This window comes from Pholis gunnellus (genome assembly GCF_910591455.1).
Source record: "Pholis gunnellus genome assembly, chromosome: 7".
NCBI classification, from domain to species: domain Eukaryota; kingdom Metazoa; phylum Chordata; class Actinopteri; order Perciformes; family Pholidae; genus Pholis; species Pholis gunnellus.
In genome coordinates, this window is record NC_136533.1 from 20,321,021 (window position 1) to 20,345,251 (window position 24,231).

Genomic DNA, 24,231 nt, shown 5'->3' on the forward strand with positions numbered 1-24,231 from the left:
GCTTGACCTAGTCATCAGTTAACTCATGTATGTAGCGGCTGTTAATGGATGTTTCTGAGATCCAAGCATGTCAAACGCCAATCGTCCCCGGAGCCGTGGGCTGCCACATGTCAAAACCCTTGATGTACGAGCCACTTTCTCTCTGCTTTAATGCATTTAAATGGAGCTGTGAGTCCGGCAGGACCGGCCCAATTTCAAAACCAGCAGTAACGGCTCAATCTCATCTACTGCCCTGGTGGACGGAGCGTGTACATAGGAAATGAAATTGGAAATCCATCAGGCACACCCACATGTTCTCACACACACACACACACACACACACACACACACACACACACCAGGCTTTTCCTTTCACAAACACTCTCTGTTGCACACACACACACACACAGTCACACACACACACACACAGTCACACACACTCACAGAGGATCATATCTCACATTTCAAAGCGTTGTAATAATAACAGATGTGTAATGAGCTGCTGCATGATGTAGAAAGCTAATCCAAGCAAAAAAATAGATCTACTAGAGTAATTGAACTACAGTCAAAGAATTATGAGGGTGAAAGAGCTCCAGACTGCACTCAGTGTAAAGGTATTCTAACCTTGACTATAATTAAAATCCTTTTTTCTCTCCCGTAGACTCGTGTGCTTTAAATCACAAAGTCAGCCTTACTCACTTAACTCGCAAAGTATTCATAAGATTTTTCGTTTAAATAATCGTGCTGTTGATACGAGCACCTTTTATGAGAATTACCACTGAACGTACGGATATGCATTCAAATGTAAATGAAATAGGATATTAAGTCATAGACTATCTTAAATATATATATATATATATTTATATATATACCGTATATATAGTAAAGTAAAGGTACTCAAATCACTGCAGAACTAAGCACAGTTCATGACACTGAAACATTGTAAGTCAAAGGTAATTCTTGTTTTGTGCCATAGCCTACACTTATATTGGGTTGTGTGCTGCGTGAAGCGTCTTAAAGAAAATGTTGACAGTTACTCAGGTAGTTTTGTCAAAACCAAAAGAAAGCTCCTTCAAAACATGGAGGCGAAATTACATATATTTGCTCTGCAATTCACAGAATTCTTGTACATCCACCCGAGGCCCGGCACCATTATTAGGCAGTAAAAACTCAGCTATTATGCAGCCTGCACCTCCAGCATATCCAACGCCAAGCATCAACGTCACCCATAAAGGTTGAAACACGAGCCAGCAACAATACGTCGCACTTTAAATGTTTGAAGAGACTCCAAACGAAATATTTCGCCCTCCCTGTTTTTGGCTGATAACAAACAACAGACAACAGAGCTGTGCACATACTCCCCAGACACTAGTCTGCAATAGTGCATGTATGCATGTATGCATGTATGTGTGTGTGTGTGTTTGTGCGTGCATGTGAATGCACAGTCAGACGTCTGCCTTCATTAAAAGAGCACAAACATTTTAGAACCTGTCTTGTCCTGCCAACACCTGCCTTTCTAAGTGAAACAGTGCATCCACAAAAGACGTGAAGGAGGAGAGGGAGACATCGCTGACTTGCCAGTGACATGTTGGTTTGGCTCACTGTCACTGAAGAAATGTCAGCAGAGCACACCACCGCTTCACAACCAGCTAGACAAATGTCATTCAGGCAGGCAGATTGTGTGAATGTTCGAACGGTTGGTCGACCCTGAATCTGGAATAAGTCACTTCTGTTGTAGTGCACCGCTTAGAGGCCAAGGTTAGGAATGATTTGACTTGAGTCAATCTACAGTTTCAAATAATTAAAATGCCTTTTTCTAAACAATCAACATGTTTGTGCTGAAGAAGGAAGGATTTGCTTTTGTTTCTTTGGGAACGCCTTGGGCACCGCTCCAAAGCATACAGTACTACTGGATCAGCCTTGAAGCCGTGTTTGTGAGACTATAGCACCAGCATTTCACATGACCTAATTTAACAGGATGAACGGAACTGCAACATGAATGGATGAATTTCAATTCCCTCAATTAGGCTATGCAGTTCTACTTCATACCATAATAACTTCCCGCTCAATCCTTTTCCTGTTTTACTGTGGAAACCACAACTTCTGAATCATCAACATATATATATATATATATATATATATATGTATATATATATATATATATATATATATATTAATTTCTAGGTAAGCCGATGCTGGTGGACATTCTTCTGCCACTTTATCAAGTTATGGTTTCAATGCAAAATATGGACACTGACCTTGATTTAAGTTCCACGGATAAAAATCCCACGACCAGCCTTTAGAGTCAAGAACTGTGTTACAGAGGAAAACACTTGTTACAAAAAAAGGACAAAGCCTCCAGCAATCAGCAAAGCCAACAACTAAGTCCTAATGATGACACTACTTCACACAAAGATGGGTATAAATCTGTCTTCACAGAATGTTTCACAGTAGCAATGACTGTACTCACATAAAACGGGCAAGGTCCACTTTGGATAACAGGCTTTTTCACGGCAGACATTTTTGACATAGCAGGAGGAGCCGGGGTGCAATTAATGACTGTAACAATGGCTAAATCCCAATTTCTCCCACTCTCGGTTTGAGGGTTCTGGGATAGTGTTTGGCTGGCATGGCTTACTGCGCCCACAGAGCCATCGTTAATGTTATTGGTTACACCTGTGCTTCTCCTGCTACACCAAGTCAAGACATCTGGCATGATAAAGGCCTATTTAAAGTCTCTTAAATCTAACCCTGACAAACCCATTGTTTAAGGTTGGTTCACACACCTGTTCTCGCGTTCGGCGTGCTCTGAGTCAACAAACATAGAATCAATTGTCTCCTTTTCTCATTACCGAAGAGCAACGAACAGAACAGTCAGCCAGAAAATAGCATTTTTTTTTTTCGCAGGAGACATTTTGGCATGTCACAGTGGGAAAAGCACAGGTGTTAAAAAAAATAAAAATGAATGATTGTTGAATTCCATTTAACTGCTTTGGTTCCTGGTTCTGGGCATGCTGGCTCACTGTCACACTGTCGTGGCTGACTGAGACATTTGAATTGAATAGAACAGAGCCATCGTTAATGCTATGAGTAACACCTGTGCTGTTCCTACTACTGTTGCCAAAGTTAACGTTAACTAATTGGCATTTATTGTAAAAATTAAAAATACAAATAAAACTCTTGATAATAAGCATTTCTTCAGTGTGTTTTCATGTAAAGTTACTCACCCACTCTGCTGTTAAGCTCTAGAAAGTAGCCGGTTTTGGAAGCACAATAAAAGACATTTCAGACGTTTGCCTTTTGTTTTGGGGCTCACCATCTGCTAACATCACATTCCATGACACTGAACTGCCTGCAACAGTCAAGAGGACTCTTTTGTCACACTGGGAATTAAGTTACTTTCCTCCGTGGCGGCAACACGCGTAACACACGCAAGCAGAAAACTCCTGTAGCTTAAACTATCCTTTCTAAACTCAGTCAGTGGAGAGAGAAGTTTGCTCCTTAATGTAGCCTTAATGCTGTTTGGCAGCATTAAGGCTACAAACTGCACATAATGCAACACAGTATTAAAGTAACAGGCTCACTCTGGTTCTAATGTTACAATGTCAAACAATATCATATGAATACTTTTCTTTTTGAATAATTAAGCAGTGGAATTAACTTTTCTATTAGCCCTACTATTGAGTCAAGAGATTTTGCTGCCCTCAATTGAGCCTTCCAGCTAGCCCAAGCTCAAACAAGGCTTACCAATCAATTCTAAAAGTTACAGATAATCAACTTTTGCATCGGTGTATATACTGAAGAGGTCAGGGTTCACATATATATACAGTATATATATATATATAATAAATATTCTGGCCACTATACCAGATGTAAGAGCAATACAATACAAACTTTTCCTCCCAAAGTTAGCTCAGATAGCAGACTGGAGGTTAACAGTGCAGATTGTATCGATACAACAGCATGCAATCGTGTTGAATCGACTCTCTATTCACATTCACATCAGGGCCATACTAGAACCTCTTGCCTTTTATTTAGGTGCCTGCGTTAACAGGTTAGAGCAGATACTTCGACTGCGGTTCACAGAAAAATAGACCGTGAAAATGATCTTTTGACAGTATATTGACTGTGTTGTGGAAAATGTGTGAATAACTGTGACTTGCAGGGCTCCATAAATTATTAAACTACTGGCTTTTAACTGTGGATGGTTATTATTAATTACAAAGGAGCAGGGGCTTCTAACCCTTCTAACCTAATATAAATGCCACTATAATGAAACGAAATGACATTCTGGCAATTATGAAAGGCAAACTGTATGTAAAAAGGACGACTGGCAGCAGCAGCAAAAACGCTATCTGTGTGGACACCACACGCTTGAGAGAGAGCGTTCAACGTTGTCCTGCAATAATTTCAGAATAAAAGCCTAATGTCCACAGAAAGACGCTGAAGGGTTGTTGTTTATCGCTAGAAGAAACACAGCTGACACACCTGAGCCATACTGCTCACGCAGGAGGTGTGGCTGCTCAAATCTGTTAACATGGGAGACAAAATAAAAAGAAAGAGGTTGCACGATACACATGTGCTTCTTATACGGACCACAATGTAGCCTATTGGCTAAATGACTGAAGGTCATGCTGGCCGTGTCTCCCCCCACCTCCCTCGGTTGTATAAGACAAGCCAAGAGATAAACTGATGTTTGGTCTAATGTTGGCACGAGGAGAATTGTGATGTTAATCACTGTGATGTAAACTCTTGAGGTAGAACAGTGCTTAAGTTGAAAAATAAGAAAGGGAAAAAGCTAAAGAATTCCTAAAAGAACACAAATTTGTAACAATAAAAATTCAGAAGTTCTTCTTACATTAACATGACCTGAAAGTAGTCTTTAGTTTCAGATGCATTACCCTAAATTACTATAAATATCCAACTTAAAATCAAAGCAATGGTTTAACTGCATTGTATAAAGAACAATTTTCCTATTTAACCTTAGCAGTATGTAGTCATACATATAGCTTTGCTTGTATTTGCTGAGTTTTGATCCTTTTTTATAGATTTCACACCTGTACCTGTTTTTCTGTCAGATCAGGAACTACTTGATGCTGAAGAAACAGTCCGAATAAGAATCTTTTGTTTAGTTTTTGAGTTTAGTTTGCACATCTGTGCTTCTCTGGCAATAAGTGCTTACTGGTTACCGGTTCTGATTCAGACTTAATCCCCTGTATCGATCAAAATATGACTGCTGTGATTGCAGTCATGGACTCACATTGGCCAGTCAAGTGCACTACCTCAAGCGTAAAGGGTTCAGCGAGCTATGCAGCAGTGGCCCACTGACCAAAGCTGACGAGACCATTCCTCCTTGTGCACTCTAAACTTTCCCCGGAGGGCAAGCCTCCGCTTCCTTAAAAGAGGTAAATTGAATTAGGACATTCTACCAGCTGACAAGTGTGAAATTGAGTTGAAGTGTACCCCGAGGTTAGCCGTGTGAGATGCAGGATTTAAACACCCCAACACAACAGAGCGGGATCAAGCTTTGTCTGCAAGCTGAATTCTAAACAAGCAACGGCAAAAGAGATAAGGGACTGCCGGAGCTCACTCAGTTAGGGCAGCAAGGAGGTTCATGTTTGTGAGTGGGGGCGCGTGTGCGCATGTGTCCAAGCATGCGTTCAAGTGTGCGCGTGTTCGTCGATGTGCACTGGGATTATATCTCCACATGGACAATAAAGTCGAGTGGCGTGATATGCAAGCTATTTGGAGAGAATTTCCCAGCAGAAGCCTTAATCGCATTCGGCTTATAGTGCCTAAAAGACACAAAATCGGAGTCTCAGCTGTTGAGAAAAACACAAACATGGAGAGAAACGATAACGTACTCCGTTGGCCTACGTTTTTCATGCTGGGTATTCATCTGTCAGTCACAGCTAATGCACACTGTTTGTTCAATTCAGCTTGTCTGTTTCACTCAAACCGAGCTGGATGCATGCACAAATGAAGGACCCTCCAGGTGTAAAGATGAAACAAAATTCAATAAAGCTGCAGTAAATCTACGAGAATACAACTAACAATACCAAACTCAATGAGTTATAAGAAGGATTGTTTCACTCTTGCACGACTGCTGAGTTGGTGTTATAACCAATATTTTAAAAAGAAATTGAAAAAATGGACATACTGCAGAATGTTCCTCCCATCCTATACCATATTTCTTTCTGCTGTCAGTCACGGGTATGAGGCATGGGTTTCCATCAATTTAAATGAACAGAAGAATCTTGCATCTATCCGTCCAGAGTGTGGTCTAAATCATCTGCGTGAATGTGCCCTGGCCTCACACAATGCTGCTATCCATCACAGCACCGCTGTGGCCTTCCTCTGCAAATCATAACACTGCATACAAACGTCCTCCAAAGCCTGCAGCAACTTCCATCTCCTGCTTATCGCCCTCCCTTTTCCTCTTGACTATGACTACTATTTCCCTGCCTGTCAATCTCCCCTTTCCTTCTCGTCTGGTCTCTCTTATACCCTTTGCTCTCTTCAAACTTTTCTCTTCCGTTTTTTTGTTTCCCCTTTCCCCCCCCCCCAACATCAGACCACCTTCTTTCCCTCCTTCCCTCCTTCCCTTTGACCCCTGCAGCCCACGCTAGCTCCCTCTATCCCTCACATCAGCGTTATTCCCAGCCTTGATGTCACGTGTTTGCCTTATCAATCACATTTTCCCATCCATTCTTCCCCTCTAGCGTCGGACTGTTCCATCAGTCACCGCTCAACACCCCCGTTTCAACCCCTCTCACCCCGTCGTTGTGATGGTTAATTCCATCAGTCACACGCCTCTCACACACCCTCAGCGAGCCCAGGCCGCTTCCATCAGAGCGTTAATCCGTTTAAAAGAGAGAGCGGCTTCCTGCTCCGCTGGTGTGAATGCGAGGTGAGGCCACGGAGAGAGGGGAATGGAGAAAAAGGGACGCTTTGTCAGAACAGATATGAATGCCATGCCACAAAGCAAGCACAATAATTAGTATTTTATTGTCAGGCTGAGAGGTGTATCCGTTGGAATAGAGCCCGAACGTCAGTCTTGAACTGCGGTTGAGTCAGCCAAAGGGCTTGTTGTGGCAAAGCTAGGGAGGTTTGGGCTGACCCTGTAATTATTATTAGAATATAGATATTTTTACTATTAACTGTGCTGCTTGAGTAAAACAGAAAAAGTAAGGCTCAGTTGGTGTCATAGGTCTTCAAACCCCTCAGAACAATTGACGGGTAAGTGAAATTGTCCGTAGTTTTGTGACCAGTCATTAGCCAAAGTGTTGGAAGTTTCACCTTAAAACCACAAATGTTGGCCTCATGGTTGCAGTAGACTCTAGAGGAAAAGCCAGGGGATCACCAGGATTCATCCTCTTGGGAAAATGAATGTGTACATTTACAGTACAAAATGTCAGCAACTGCTGAATGTAATCATCCATCCAGCAGTTGTTGACACATTTCAGTCTGGACTAAAGTGGTGGACAGACCGACAGTTCATGAAATAAAAAAGTGACTCCGTTGTTGTTACATCTTTACTGATTTAACCAAGCTTGTACAGGTCTTTTAAGACCGTGGAATAATTAAGTGGCTGACTTTTCACATTGATTGAACACACACACACACCAAAAAAAAACTGCCTAAAAAGATCTCTGAAATATATGCTTGATGTGTATTGGCTTAGTCCTTTCTGGATCATTGTACATTATGATTGCTGGGCCACATGCTAACTATGCTAAATTGGATAACACTTCAAATAGAACGATTTGGATTAAAAAACGGGAAAAAAAGGGAAACGGTCTATTTTTACAGAATCCGTGCAAAGTATCCTGCAGTCGGTAGAGGGCCAATGTTCCACACATTCAAGTCTCTGGAAAAGAAACATTGTCTCTGCCAATGAATCCCAGCATAAGGCATAGTAATGTCTGATTGCCTCCTTTTGCATCTCTGTGAATTCGTACTGAAATCAGCACCCTCTTTAGCATTCAACACGACACTTGCTGCATCTTCCATTCCAGCCACATATTCATGCAAATATCTCAGATTTAAAGCTCACAGTCTAATACACCTTACACCTTGTTTTTTTTTAAACACGTATGGTGCCTGAATATCGATGTGTGCCAATACTGATATTAACAGAGGGTGAAATAACCTGGAGACAGAGCTCTGCAGCTGAGGTATTTTATGCTGGTCAGAAAATAAAGGAGTGGGGGGGGGGGGGGGGGGGGGGGGGGGGGGGGGGGGGGGGTGATGAATGTGAGCTGCACTTTAGCTGAGGTGTGATGATTCCGGGCTCCACGACATCTATCCTAGGTGGAGAGGTCCATTTCAACCCCTGCTGTAATTCTCTGCTTTCCTGTGTGCTCGGGAAAAACTTCAACAGCCTCGTTTAGCCTTCATCATCGTCTTCCCCTTGTGGAGGAAGGAAATGCTCACCAGGCTCTGTAGCCGGGGCCCCACGTAGGGAAAATAGTAATTATAATGGAGAGGTGGTGATGAAATGGGGTGGAGAGATATGAAACAGAAGACCGCAGATAATGAACATGGGGGGTGGAGGATTGAGAGCCTTTTTCTTTTTTCCTTTTTCATTAGTGAAAACATGAGTAAGAGTTGTTTGTCATCATTTCATTCTCAGCTGCCATCATCGCTGATGCAGTGTCGTCATTTTGTTTTAATTCTGCTTTAATCTGATCAGCAGCTGCTCTGCATTTGTTCTCTTCATTATAGGCTTTCCATCATAACATCTCATTATCTTCCCCGTGTGAGTGTTGATTCGTTCATTGTTATTGTGACTTTCCAAATATCACTGGAAGGTGAGTGCCGGATCTAACCAGTCGTGTACCTTCATCTGAAATATTCTCCTTGTTCACTACTCGCTCCCCCCCCTTGCCTTTGGGCCTTCCATCTCCTTTTATTTTCCTCTCCGGCTCTCGCAGTCAGGCGCTGCCAGTCAAACTCCAGTCAAACTCTGCGGCTGCCTTAAGTTTCAGACATTATTTAAATTCCTTTTAACGTGTCTCTTTCTTTTCACGTCTACCCTTTTTATGAGTTTTTTTTTTTTTTTTTTTATCATCCCACCGCGATCTGCTCCTCCTGGACTTTCTCTCTCTGTCACCAACACTTGGCTGCCTCCCCCACCTCAGTTGACCTTTTCAGAGACAGAAAATGAAACTCCTGGGAGATACAGAAACAATGGAAGGTCCCTCTCTGCCAGCCCTTATACATCAACATTCAGCTCATGTACCTAAAAATCCCTCGAAGAGACCAAGTGTGTTCGTGTGTGTGTGTGTGTGTGTGTTTGTGTAATTTCCATAAGTTGATAGTCAGTCTCAAGTGGCTGGCCCGGGGGCTGATGATCAGTACCACTTCCATCCTCCCTCTGTTGCCAGCCTCAAGGGGACCACACAAACACACATACGCGCTCACACAGCCGCACTCAAACATACACGTAGACGCGGGCACACCATTGCTCCTGGGACCGCCGGTGCCTCAGGCTTGTCTCCGTCTCCCTTCCTGTTAGTCCGCCTGGGTCTTCCGTGAGCTAGATTTCTCTCTCCGCCGACGTGCGCTCCGTTATGACAGCATCCAGTCTGAGAAAAGCCACGAGTCAACGTCAAGCCGCTCGGTGAGAGCGGAAACATACGGCAGCCCACCGCCAAATCGGAACGTGTTCTTCTTACAAATGGCTGACAAAGTGTGGATATTGAGACCAAACACGGATCCCTCAGTCATTTAGAGGGCTCTACTGAATGAGGTAGACATTCAGACAAGAGGATGAAGACACATGCACACCAAACAAAAGCTTTGTTCCGGTTTTCTGCCTCTTTCCCAACTGTGAACCATTGTTTTCCACCTTCTGAATGCTCCATCAACCTCCCTCCCTCTCTGTTTCCTTCTCCTCTCGCTTCCTCTATCTGCCTTGGTGTTGTGGATGCCGCCGTAAAACAAGAGTGATTTGTTATTCCCAGTGGCGTGGCCTGCTATCAGGGAGCCCCTGTTGTGATAAAACTCAGAGCAGGGAAAACAATATGAAGGGATGGACTGGAAGAAGGGGCACAGTATGAACAGACCCGGCGACTTTAATCTCTCGCCTTCCAAAGAGACAGATAATAAACAAAAGGACTGCCTTTCCTCTCTTTCTCCATCATATCGAACTCCTCTGACTCATTCACAAAAAGGTTTTCATTGGATTTGACAGACTGTATGTCGGACAGCTGTGCTATACCAAGGATGTCATGGAGAGGATAGGCCAGGATGAGAGTTGAAATTCTTCAACTGTTGATGCTACCTCCCATTGCATCTGTGCTGCTTGTTATCGTCCCCCCCCCCCCCACACTGCAGTTCAAGCTAAATTGTGTCTTCTGCTGTAAGTCCAATACTCAGACATTAATCAAGGATAGTAGCTTTGCATTACAAACCTACCAAATATACAGTTGCCTTTGTTAATTATTGGTTGTTTTGTAATCTATTCACATGATCACTATTGACTTTGTTTTGAACCTTTTCTTTTTGTTGGTAATTATGATTATCAATCACGGATTTCACTGAGAATTTCTGCCTATATTAACACTTTCATAATTTAAAAAAAAAGAACGTTTTTTTAACAGAATTGTTCAATTTGAAACAAATATCCATTTTTTTAATTTGGAAGCAATTATTCCCATCGGAAATGTACAATACATACATTTTTGAAGCTAATGAGAGGCTTTGACAGGAAGATGCAGAATTTGGTCTGGGACCTAAAGGGTTAGATTAGCTAAAAGTGGATTGAAGAATTGAAACTATTATAGACTATACTACTAGAAACTACTCAAAAAACTGTGTTCAGTAAAGAATTGTAAGGTGACATGATATTTTAACAGGCCATGAAATGAACGGCAACTGAATTACAACAATGGAGACTACAAACGAATAACAAAGCACACATGAAATAAAATACACTGAATGTCACTGAACTCAGTAAGTGAACCGCAGGAGTCCTTTCACTGCAGTTAGTTATCGGTGTGCAGATACGGCCATGGTTAGAGAAAAAGGGTGGCCTGGAGGAGCTGTTGAATGATGTTATTTAATCTCTCCTTCTTTCTATTACTGCACACAAACATACACACACAAACACACACACACACACACACACACACACACACAGTCAGGCTTAAGCTGTTTCCAAGTTGTCTGCTATTGCCTGCTACCAAAGACAGGCCTTAATTCCCTCCAATCACAACTACAAAGCCCAATCTCTCCACTCAGAGAGAGAGATCCAGCAGGATAAAAAAAAAAAAAAAGATTGCCTCAAACCATTCTCTTTCCCTGCTCACCACTCACCGCAATAGCACACACATGGCCGCGACTAGAGCCTCTACTCACTAGCCGACCGAAAAATGAGGAACAGCAACCCACCCACACTGGCAAACAAATACACACGGCTGTATATTGTTGGTCAGTTTTCATATCCTTCCATATTTATTTTCCCTGTAATACAACAGAGTGAAAATGAAATAATGGAAAACAAGGCAGCGCTATATTTGTTGTTTCTCAAACATTTGCTTTAAAGTTATTGAAAACTTGTTCTCGTCACCGCTGTTTACCCCTCAGCTGAAGGGAAAATTGCATCCATGCTTCTCTCTTCCAAATCCATTTTCCATTCCTGGTTTCTCTGGGAGTAATAGAGCAAGAAGTCAGCTAGCTCCGGTACAGGACGTGAAGCAGAGGCCAGAAAAGCTGCGTGAGCAACATGCATTACCGAACGTACCGACGACAACCTCTCCATAACAACCGTTCAGATGTCTTAATTGATGAGTCAAACATCAGGGGTCGACAGCTAAATTTGACATATCATTCTTCCGAGTGCTTCCTTGGCTACAAAAAGAGAAATGGAGACACAGGGTGCCACGGATGAATGTAAAGAAATGGCGCTGTGAATAGCAGAGCCAGCGAAAGCATCAAAATAATGAGCTGGACGGATTTTTTCTTTGCTGGAAGCTCCGTCTTCAACACTTCAGCTCCACCGCTGCGCTCAGCCAGCCTGCAGCGCCCTGGCTAATGCCTGTATACAAGCAGATGATCCAACCCGAGTCCAAATCTCTCTCCGAATCTCTGCAGCCGTGGCTGGTAATATGATAATGGAAGGGGTGTTTGGAGATCGCAGTGGCTGCTGCTAGAGCACATCTGAGACTGGGATAATGATGGAGGAAAACGGTTGAGCCTCAGGAACGGAGCCACTTTTGTAGACCAAACTCATGTACGAGAGTTTTTGACTCCAGCATGAGGATAAGTCAGATTTGTTAAACGAGGCCGTTTCATTTTATGATCTGGCATTCCTTCCGTACTGGTTACTGGAGGGATGTCATGCTGGGAAAGCATGGATATCACACAGCCGGTGGGCAATGTGGGTAGATACAATGAGAAGATATAAAATTAGAACATTTACGTGAAGTCACAAATCCACAAGTACAGACCGGGTTCAGTTTGAATCACACCGATCACAGTATTTGTATCTTTGTAGTGTAGTCTATCTTGGGTAATGTGTGCGGTGCCACTCACAATAACAAACCCACAGAGAAGTATTCCTCTCTAGTAAGTCTACTAGAATGTTTAGCATTTGGTTTTACTGCACACAACTTTCCTGTTTGGATTCAGTCTAACCGGTATCGTCAGCATCGTTTCAAGCTGCAGAGAAGCTTAGATAAAGTATAGATTCTTATGTATTCAATGCTATCAAGCTACTCAATAGCTTCGTATAAGTTTGACATGCCAACAGTGACGAGCCAAAGGTGGTGGAGATGGCAGGTCTTCTTTTTTTGCAAACTGAAAACTTGAGGTTTGACTCCCCACCTTGCTGCAGTGATGTACAGGTGTACTTCCTGTGACATCAGTGTTGGGTGTTGGTTGCGACAAGGAACACTTCTGGCGTTCTATCAAAGAAGGCAGCAAAACACTGCTTTCAAGTCTGGTGTTAAGGTACTCTTTAAAGTCTGGCTTAAAACGCATTTTATTTACACTGGAAATTAATATTACACACACACACACACACACACACACACACACACACACACACACACACAAATCCATGGTCCTATCATCCTGTGTTTTCGGTCCTCGTGGCAGCTCTTTTCAAATCTGTAGTTGCAATGTGTGACAGTTAACGTTCAGCAAAAGACCACCGACAGTGTTTGACTGCATTTAAAGGGAACGCTACTGTCACGGAGGGGCATAAAGGCAACAGGGGATGGACCCAAATGCAGGGAGACAGACAGCAGAAGGATGATAAACGGTGATTTTAACGAAGATATATTTAAAACTTACTTAGCAGGTGAGTCCACAAAATGAGTAACTGAAAATTGGCAAAAACAACAGAAAACAGGACCAGGTAAACAGGTAGACATGTGCACAAGGGATATGAACAGGAACATAGCAGACGAACCAACACAGAGCCCGGGGAACACAGGGTTTCACTACACTGGGGAGGTGTAAGTGATTAGACCAGGGGTCCCCAAACTTTTTCCTGTGAGGGCCACATCACTGAACATATCGTTTGACCTAGGGCCCGATTATTGGGGGGGGGGGGGGGGGGGGGTGCTACTCGCAGGTGAGCGACTGTTGCATCGTGCGCGCGGATCGGGGCGGAACACCGCCGTGCGCGATTAAGAGAGCAGGGGAATTGAAAACACGCGACCATGTATTGACAGACATGACATGCCGGCGTGTAAATAAATTAAGCACAAGTACTCGTCCTTCAAGCTCCCGTCTCTCAGCTCTTCTACTTCTTCTACTCTTCTACTTCTACAGGGTGCGCGCATGACAGCTCTCATCTCGTTCGCCCCCTGGTGGTTGGCTGATTCAGGAAGCGTTTGATTTGATATGTAGCAGAGCACGTATTTTAAACGTTAATATCGCAGACGATCATGCTCATTTAATCGTGGCAGCCAAAATCGTGATCGCGATTAAAATTCGATTAATTGTGCAGACTGAAAAAAAATCATAATGCGTCTCTGGTATTGTTCAGGGGGCCGGACCAAATGTGGAGGCGGGCCGTAGTTTGGCGACCACTGGATTAGACACAGGAGGATCACAAAGGCGGGAAAACATCCAAAGGCAGGAAGTGAAGTGCACCTGGGACACAAGAGGCAGGGAACTTCAAAGTAAAACAGGAAACAAACTTAACCAAGACCGTGACAGATGAGTGCATGTTTGTGTGTGAAGTGGTGTCCAGATAGTATGCACTAAAAGGAGTTTTAGTTCTCATCAATGCATTCACACCTGTTATTCCTATCGAAATGTTCGGACATATGAAACAACCAAGAACAGACCATAGCTTAGAAGAGAGTCAGTCGCAGGTGGAAAGGGTTGAAGCAATGGATGGGGACAGAATATAGGTAGTTGTTAAGAGAGCACAATTTGTCATTCTACGCAGCAGCCTGCGAAACGCTCTCACCAAATAAATATTCATGACAGGTGGAAAGGGTCGCTCACTCTCGTACTACCACCACTAAAAAAAAGAAAAAAAGCCGGGATAACTCTCCACGTGAGAAATGACTCTGTCAAGACCCATTTCAGAGCCACAACTCAGCGACCCTGTCCACCCACCGTCCACACATCAGCGCTGCCACAGAGCCTCCATCTTCCGTAATTCTTCTATCTCTTTCCCTTTTTCCCCCCAACCTGCTTTCCTTTTCCTTCCACCCTCCACCTGCCTCATCTTTTCCACCCTCATTACCTCCACCCTCCAGTCTCTCTTAGTCTCCTTCTCTCTTCTTCACTCTCCATCTGTCCCTTCCACTCTGCATCTTTAACCACAGCGAGACTGAAGCACAGTCTGTTGCTCACACTGACAATTTTGCGCGGTGAATGCAGAGCGGGGCGCCATGCTATGCAATATATCTTCTGATAAGGTCATTGATCTTTTGCAGTGAAAACACAAGGGCACATCATGATGGTAAGAGACACCGAGACAGACAATGGTAATGTGAGATAAATGATACATGTGAATGATGTAGAAAGAAAGACAGAGGAATCCTTTCCAAGGCAGAGTTTGGGAACCAGGGATTATGTCCAACCTGAGAACCATGAGCCAAGAATAAAAAGTAATCTGAGCTGAATCTATGTTAGTAAAGGTACCCAGAAACATTTTAGACTTGGCAGTGTGAGGGGCCGTGGTGGAAAATGCCAACCGTGCCGCTTCCATCCTTTTGTTCAAAGTGCTTGGAGGGTTGCGCTCCAGTCACGCCTGTGGTCACAAACCGACCAAAGCCTGCGCGCTGCAACGAGGATGATGAGCAGTAAGCTACACCGACTAAACTAGAACAAAGTCAAGACAAAGAAGAATAGATTTCCAGCGCCGTGAATCCCTCACAGTAGCTTTACTGCTAGATACGTTTGTGTCAATGTGGCCGATCTTTCAATGTTGAGACGTCCTTGAACGGGGTGAAGCGAAAATAGTCCGTGAGACAGATCGCAAAGCTCTGGGTATCCCCGCAGTAAAAAGATTTACTTGTCCTCCATATATTTACGGCCTATTTATATAGACTGATATTTACGGATAAAATAAAATGTCTGCCAGCTGGGATTGGTTGTTCCTTGTCATACGACATGCGGTACACGCTGCAGCGTTTAACTAGTTTGATCTTGGAGCTGAAATATGGGCCCTTGGAAACACTCTCGCTGTTGAGCTTGTCTTTGTTTGTCTACCTTGACAACAATGGATTTGAAAGTGCAAAAAAAAAACAGCGCATGTTAACAGCTCCTTACTTTAACGAACATGAACATGAACAAAAACAAAAATTAATTTACATGATGTTCTTCAAAGAATGGAATCATTGTTTGGTTATCATATAAAAAGCCAACAACATGTTCTAATAAACAGTGGATATTTGCGTACTTGCTTTCGTTATTGCTTAAAAAAAAAGAGAGAAAAAGATCAAATAAAAAGGTCTCCAAAGCAAGATGTTACTAACCTGACCTAGGAGACGGTTTGATGCCATCATTAGAAACGAAAAGGACACACACTTTCAAAAAAAATACTTGGAAGGTGATTGGATGAACCACCAATCAAACTCTAATCAGAGCGAGTCGGGAGAAGAGCAAAAACATATTTTCCATCGCCAAAAAGCCCTCAGATCTTGTGACATTGCGTGCATGGTAAAGATGCAGCATCAGCTCCTGTAATCTGTCAAACCCTAATGACAAGAATTGCTAGAGATCAAGTGTGCAGACAAGAGCGTGGTTGTCCGAGTGTGTAAAAGAGTGTGCATCTGTGTCCTCAACCTGCTGAAACCTGCTGAAACCGGGTTCGCCCCCAGCTGTCAGTTCCCTGAGTGGAGGTGAAGAACAGAGACACTTGTTAGCAAATCCTACTGAAGCAAATGTGTTTAAGAAAGGCTGGATACATAAATATGTGAACATGTGTGGGTTTGTGTGGGTAGTGGGTAGTGTGGAATATGTATGTATATGTGTATATATATGATGTGTGTCATCTACAAATTCTATTAGGGCTCTGTGGGGGCAATTAAAATGGTGGTGGATCCAAATGAACACACTCAGACAAGCAGACACACAATGGCACATAAAGCTCAGATGTCGTATTTCAAATCTTTAATTTAAAGTCAAGGTCTCCGGGGGTGAAGCCAAGGTCAAGTCTAACATGTGCAGATTAAATACTGTAAATCCTATTAAGTAGGTCTGGGCGGCATATAGAAATCACACAATGGGTTGAAAGACTATGGACCATTTACAGGGCAACAAAAGGCATGAGGGGTGTAAAGTAGCAGCTGGATAATTGAACAATAATTTCATATTTTACGGTTTATGTTTTTGCTTAGTGTTTTAAATGTGTGTCATGTGAAACAACATAACAATAGATATACTGTTTCAGACCAATAATGCTCGCTTATACCAGCGGTCAGACACAGTGGGAGCTCCAGGAATATTTTGGACTGAAGAGGCTTAGTTATCTGGAGGACTGGGGGAAACACTATATTACTTTAAGAAATATTTTTGTAAGGCGGAAGCTGCTTCTGCTCTTCTATGCTCAAGTTGTAAAGTTACTTGACCTCTCCAAGAAGAACAGATAATGACTGTGTGGGAGAGCAGACATTAAAGTGACGACGCCCTGATGAGAAAGCACATGATGTAGGTTATGAGTTTTTATCCCGCTTTAGAATGTTATTTTGAGAGTTAACACTTTTAAAACACAAACGAGTGACTTGCCTCAGTCACTGCTTGAATCGAGTTCACGAAACAATATCAGCAATAACTACAATATCGTTTGTTGCTCTGGAGTGTGAGACATCAGTGTGTTCCATATTCAGCCTTGTTCAGAATAGCACATGAATTGTCACATGATACAGACATAGACCTGGCTCATCGTGGTATTAGTTCTTGCAGAGCAAACATTCCCACTTGTTTTCATCCCCAATCTTTAAAGCATTGTTGTTGTTTTTGTCTGTTTCTTTATTTCTTTTTGCAAGAGTATTTGAAAGCTTATATATCTGATTATCAGTGGTGTTAAAAACCTTAAAGGGGAACTCCACCAATTTCCCAAATCAAAGTCTGTTTACAGGTCTTGAGGAGAAGCCTTTTGCGGCTCCATGAAGTCTGATAAATCACTTGTTTAGGACTACAGGTTTGAAAATAAAATGATCTGGGGTTAAAATGTGGGTTTACCAGACCTTTGCAGCCCTTCCTCATCTCTGCAACTTGGAGCTACATAGGCAGCTGCTGTACGAGCATAACACGCACAAATCTCTGACCGATCTGTTGGCAGCTGCATTGTGGGTAATGTAGGCACCAGGATTTGACAAGAAAGAAGAATGAGTGAAATAAAAAAGACAATTTCTCTGGTTCTGCTGCATCAGTCTCGATCCTGTTTTTTTTTAGTTTCAAAGCAACTATTATTTTTGTACACAAATCTCTTAAAACACAAAATGACTTGAAAAAAAGACTTGTTCATTTGTTTTTTTACTTCTTAATTTCCAGCAACTGGGTGATGCTGGAAATTGAAAAAGAATGCAACTCTCATAATAACATTCTAAAGCGGGATAAAAACTCATAACCTACAACATGTGCTTTCTCATCAGGGCGTCATCACTTTAATGTCTGCTCTCCCACACAGTCATTATCTGTTCTTCTTGGATAAGTCAAGTAACTTTACAACTTGAGCATAGAAGAGCAGAAGCAGCTTCCACCCACCCACTGTGAAAAAACAGAGTTAAGTGCTCGAGCCTCTTCACTTTCAGACTATAGGAGAGAGAATACATGGTCTGTGCTTTTCATGTTGAGAGTTATCATCCGTGGTGGAGTCAAATACTTGACATGTGCATTTAGAAAGCTTTTGAAAGTGGTTTAGTTTGTGAATGTTTAGAACAAATGCCTGTAGTCGAGGTGAATGTAGTCCGATTATTAACAACATATTATTTGAGCATTTCCATGGCTGACTGAGAGCTACGCTATTATATTACATTACATTACATTACAGTCATTTAGCGGACGCTTTTATCCAAAGCGACTTACAATTCAGTATCTATCTATACACCATAGGCACAGCTACGGGAGCAATTTGGGGTTAAGTGTCTTGCTCAAAAGTCATTTTTGACATCTCAAGAGAAAGGTTTTGCTTGTACTGTATCATAGTTTCTGGTAAGCAAAGTGTTCAGGTGAGAAAGAGAACAAAAGACACACACACACACACACACACACACACACACACACACACACACACACACCCTAAGTAATAAGCTCCTCTCAAATGACTTTGTGCTCCTGCAGCTGCTACATCCTATCGCTAACTGATGACTACTGACTGGTCACTGCAGCTGAATAACAAGCTGAAATGTAATCCGATATAAGGTGCGATGCTCTACACTGCTTTCGCTGCTGCTAACCGCTATGAATTGCCGTTCGCCACTGCTGCATTACAAGCACTGACACTCCTGCCGTTGCGTTGTTCTTCTCCATTACAAGCTGAGCACACCGTGTGTTAGTCATTTGAGCTGAGGAAACTGGTTCCCTAATCCTTCTGTTCCTTTCCCCCCCGTCTGCTTTGAAAAGTCTTTCTGTTCTTGTGCTGAACTTTACGGCAGCCTTCATTAGAAATCACGGCAGCCTCAGAGATCCTCTTAGTAACCGATAGGGCTTGATATAAATAGTTGGACACTTGGATTATTTGAGAAGATTGATACCACGCTCAATCAAGACTGCATGATAAAGATGAAAGTATAGCCAGGAGATGGTTAGCCTAGCTTAGCATAAAGACAGGGGGGACCGTTTAGCCGGGATCGGTACAGAGAGGACAGAATTCATCTACTGCATCAGCACCCCTTAAACTGACTTATTAACACATTATATCTTGTCTGTCCCTGTATATCCCCATACAACTATAACAAAACAACAAGTTGTGGTTTTATGGGGTATTAAATAAACACGATATATGATAATTATTGAGGTTTAAAGGTGGATTATTTTCCTTTGGATGGATCTGTTTCCCCCTGTATCCAGTCTTTATGCTAAATTAAGATGACCATCTCCTATCTGTGGCTCATCTCATCTAAAGCTCGGAAAGAAGTATAATATACAGTATGTCAGTGCATTCCTCTCATTATGTGGTGACTTGTATTCATATTTTATCATGAGAATGTTTCTCTTGTGTGTTCGTTTTCACAAAATGAGCAGGCTATGTGAGCATGGTGACATAATATAGGCGTCTGCATCAGACCGTGAATCTGCCTTGCACTGTAAGTGAGCAACACTAGGCCAAGGCAGAATCTCATAAATCACAGGATAGAGGCCTCTGTCCTCTGTTGGTAAGAAGACACTGGAGCTGTAATGAATGTGCATGTACTTGTCGGCAATACCCAAAGAATGAGATCTTATGAAGCTCTGAAGATAAAGAAACGGAGCTTGAGCTGGAAATCTGAAGTAGCCCATTAACAGCGATTGAAGCTGTTTGAAATAATTTGTGCTGAATCTGCTGATTCATTTTTGTTCTATAAATCAAACCCAGACATATTTTATCTCTGTATGTGTTATCTTTAAAAAGCAGGTTAAAATGGAAGAATAATATGTGGACTAGTGATGACACTAAAAACTCAATTGACCCATTATGAAAATGTTTACAGTGTTTGGAGTTTGGGCTTTTATCAAAGAGTGGGAATTTGGCCAGTCCTCTCATTTGTGTTTAGTTAAATCACAAAAAAAAAAGAAAAAAATCTTGGTCAAATAGTCCAGGGGCGATGTGTACACACGCTCCCGCTATGACTGAAAATGACACTCTCCTTTCTCCTCTGGCTCCATTAGAAATAATTATCTCCCATCGATCCTTCAAACCCTCTGTGGAGCGCTAACATGAGCTTGTACTGTCTCAGCCTCCAACTGTCTGTCAACAGTCGGTGTTAGACCTGCACATCCCAGGTCTGTGCAGTACACTGTTTGACTTGTGACAGCCTGCTGGGCTTCCTGTAATTCGTGTGGCTTGTCCCCAGCAGAGCAGCGGAGCATGTCTCCTAGTGGGACTCTAGGAAGAGGCAGAAAAGCCCTCTTTGAGCAGGTCAACCACACGGGGCCCTGTAATGGTGAATGCACTGATAACTGGCCACCCGGTGTGACTCTACTGCTGCGTGAAAAACCAAGCCGTCAGTACGGGGGCCACCGCAGCGGAAAATTGTGTCCAGTAAAGCGTGCAAGGAGGGGAGAGGATGTGACAGTGAAGACATGCAATCCTAATGAAAATCAAATCCAGTCAGCTCGCTCTTCAGAGGATCTCGGCGGCAGGAAGCCTATAGCACAGCTGCAACACCCCTATAGCTGATAAGAGAGGTGAAGCTCGGATAATGGCAGGGGTGGGGGGGGCCCCCACAATAGTATGGTTGCAAAGGTGAAAACGCATTGGGATTGCAAGTGAACACAGCCTTGCTTCTAATGACAACCATCCATTTCCTTTTCAGTCCTTTGAATTAGTCACAGCGCGCGTGTGAGGGGGCGGATGCGCCATCTCTATGGAAATCATGGCGCTCACCTTGCCATGGCCCCAGCCAAAGCCACAGACTCCACCGCGCCGTCATCACTGCTGCCTCAGCCTTCCCTCGAGTTTCACAGCACAACCGACTTCACCAAAAGCCCTTAAGTGTGCTTGCAAACGGCCGTCCAAGCACTTATCTAAATGGATTGCAAGCTCCGTGCCCTGAACTCGATGTTTTAATTGCTTCAGGTCCATGCAGGACAAACTCCTGCATGGATCACCCGATGCAGGAGCTCCACAACGAGGCGCTACCAGCTTTTTTAGAACAGTCATTTGCGATCAAAGTGTACAAGAATAGAAGGCAGAAATGAGTACGGATACCAATACAACATAATTGGAAGCTAATGGGCAGCTTATGAACCGGATGGCGGCGATAGGCCTGGCACTGTAAGCCCGCTGCTGTCGGTGTGAGTTGGATTATTGAAAGACAAAAACAAAAAGGCAGAGCGATCAAAGAGATTTCTGACTGATCTCCAAACCCCGTCGCATGTGCCTTTCAAGCCACAACAATGTTTCATTTCCCCCAGATATAGCCTATGGCCTCTAAATGAGTAACACTCCACTCAAGCAGGCCTTTTGTCTACAGCATCCGAGCAACGGGAGGAAGTAGCTTTGTAGATGAGGATCCTTTCATTTCAAATGAAGAAAGCTCTTCCCTGTGTGTATGCATGAAACTGGAATGCACCGAGCGCATCAAATGCAGCAGCTCCGTAGCGTTCCTTGGTTTAAATACTGCATAAAAGTAACATCGAAGTGAGCATCATCAGGACACCACTCAAGCGGATTTCAAACAGCGTCACAATACAGTAAAACCGGAACATAGAACTGCCACGGACAAGGTCATTACCAATCTGACGGCATCCCCCTCGGCTTGGCTTTTTTTTTTTCTTCCCAGCTTAATTCTTTTTGCCCCGTCATTTAATTCATTTGCTAGCTCAAAGCCATGGACCTGCCCGCGCTAATATGAGATAAAACCCTGAATGGAGGACGACATTAATTGTGGCTAAAGGAATTCAACTGAAGTGGCAGCCCTCTCTGACAGTGGCAGGCAAAAGTTGGCTCTCTCTCGCTCTCTCATTCCCCCACATGCTGACATCAAAAGCAATAAGTGGGAAGAGCTATTCTAATTGCCTCGAAGCGACCTGCCTGCGTAGGCACCAATATGCTGCTTTGTGAGCTCACTTCAAATGAGTCCTCCGATTCCTGTCTGTTTCTTGACAGTCAAGATCAGGGGTTTAAATGGCCACTCTACCTCTACAAAGCACCTTTGCAAAAAAAAAATAAAACACTCTTACCGGGAAACCATGCTGGCATAAATGCACAAGCAAACACGCTCACACACCTACACGTACACGCACATGCTGCTTAAACACTAAGTGGATCTGAGTGGCAATTATCCTTGACAACCCCTTAAACAATATCTGGCATTTTGTCGCCATCTAGGCTGCAGGGGGAGTACTGCGGAACATCGGGCCAGACAACAAGATTGATTTTTTTTGTCTCACAGGTCAAATATGTCTCCCGCCTGATGTCTCCTAAAAGACTGAAGCAGGGGGTAATGCAGGATGGGAGTGAACAGACGGGGAGAGAGAGAGAGAGGGCAAAAATGAGATTAAAAGATTAGATGGTGTGAACGGCCTATGGACTGGAAAGATGAAGAAAAGACGAGAGGCCCATTCAGCAGAGCTGCAGAGAGGGAAGTGAGCTGATGAAAAGAGAAATGGGTAAAGAAACGAGGCGGAGCGGGCAAAGAGGGAAAAGCAGTAAGCTGGAGTGATTTCTTGTAAAAGTTAAGAAGACCTTCTCAGCCATCACTTCCGTTTAACAGCAGAGAGGGATTTGATTACTTCAAAAGAAAGTTGCTGAACACGGAGTGAAGTGGAAAAACCCCAGAGTCACGTTGGGAGAGAGTGAAAAAAGTTGGGATGAGGCCTTCAAACGGTCACGTCACGTGCTCAGCGAGTAAAGTGCCACATCATAGAATCGGTTTCCTCCGGAGCTTTACCAACCAATGTGAAAGTCAAGGTGACGATGTGGTTATCTGGGTTCACGATTGTATGTAGCATTCCTAGCTACCTTGACGTCTGCGACAAAAGGTCGCAGCCTTGTCTGTCTTCTCCAATAACACTAGACCTTTATAACACTAGACCTTTATAACACTAGACCTTTATAACACTAGACCTTTATAACACTAGACCTTTATAACACTAGCCGCAAGACCAGTTCAGAGTCAACTGGAAAAGGGCACTTTCAAAACAAGCGGACAAGAATTTCATAATCACAGCGGATAAGGAAATGAGAAATGAGAAGCTTCATAAAGTGCTCCGGTCAGCAGAAATGTGTGTGTGTGTGTGTGTGTGTGTGTGTGTGTGTGCATAAAGAATGCCGCCCAAAACAGCATCCATGATTAATCAGCATGATGCAAGTCTCCGCCACCAAGCGCTCTTCTATTCTTTTAGCTAGCTTTACAAAGCGAATCTGTCTGTTATAGCATATGACACGCAGACGCAGGTATACAAACGCATACAATGCAATGTACATGCAACACCTGAATCAACACCTTTCTATCGCGGTCTCGACAGACACCGAATATAATAAGCCTCACAGAGCTAGGATTTATTTCGGGGCTTAACACGCTGGATCACATGTCACTGTGCTGCTGTGTCATCAGTGTACAGATTTGTTTTTGGGTGGCATTTGTATAACAGATGAGTTCAAACTTCTTAATTGTAAAGTGTTCTTGTTTGACTAGCTCAGCAGATCTTGTGCATTTTTCAACTCATGCACTATATCCCATATTTAGTGTGTCGAGTTAAGTCAAAACTCCATATTAGTATGCCAGAGGAAGTCTAATCCATAGGGGATAGTGCAAGGTAAGCATACACCAGGCCATGCATCACACACTCTCAGCTGAGTGTTCAGATGTACACTCAGAAATTTCCCAACCTCATTAAACTCTAAAATTGCAACCCTGGAACAAAAAAAAGAAGAAATCTGTGTTGAGGATCTCAGAGGGAGCAAGAAAAAAAAAACCCACAAGTGCTTTTTTAGGTGTTCATCTAAATTTGTGTGTAAAGCCTAATTGGGGCTAGGTCATGTTGAAAGCTAGTGGTGTTGTTCCCCCCCCCATGGGGTACTTATTACAGCACAGTGGATAACTGTTAGCATTTCCCTCCCCAATGCTCCATTTAGTTTGATAAGTGCAGTAAATATGAGGGGAAGAGAAAAACAATAAGCACGTTTCT

The 24,231-nt window shown here is 43.1% G+C and overlaps 1 protein-coding gene across 1 annotated transcript in view; it reads right to left on the reverse strand.

Moving 5' to 3' along the window:
* The window catches only part of cdh13 (cadherin 13, H-cadherin (heart)), a 292,151-nt gene that overhangs the window by 261,830 nt on the left and 6,090 nt on the right, over positions 1 to 24,231 (reverse strand). The gene's annotated exons all lie outside the window — the stretch shown is intronic.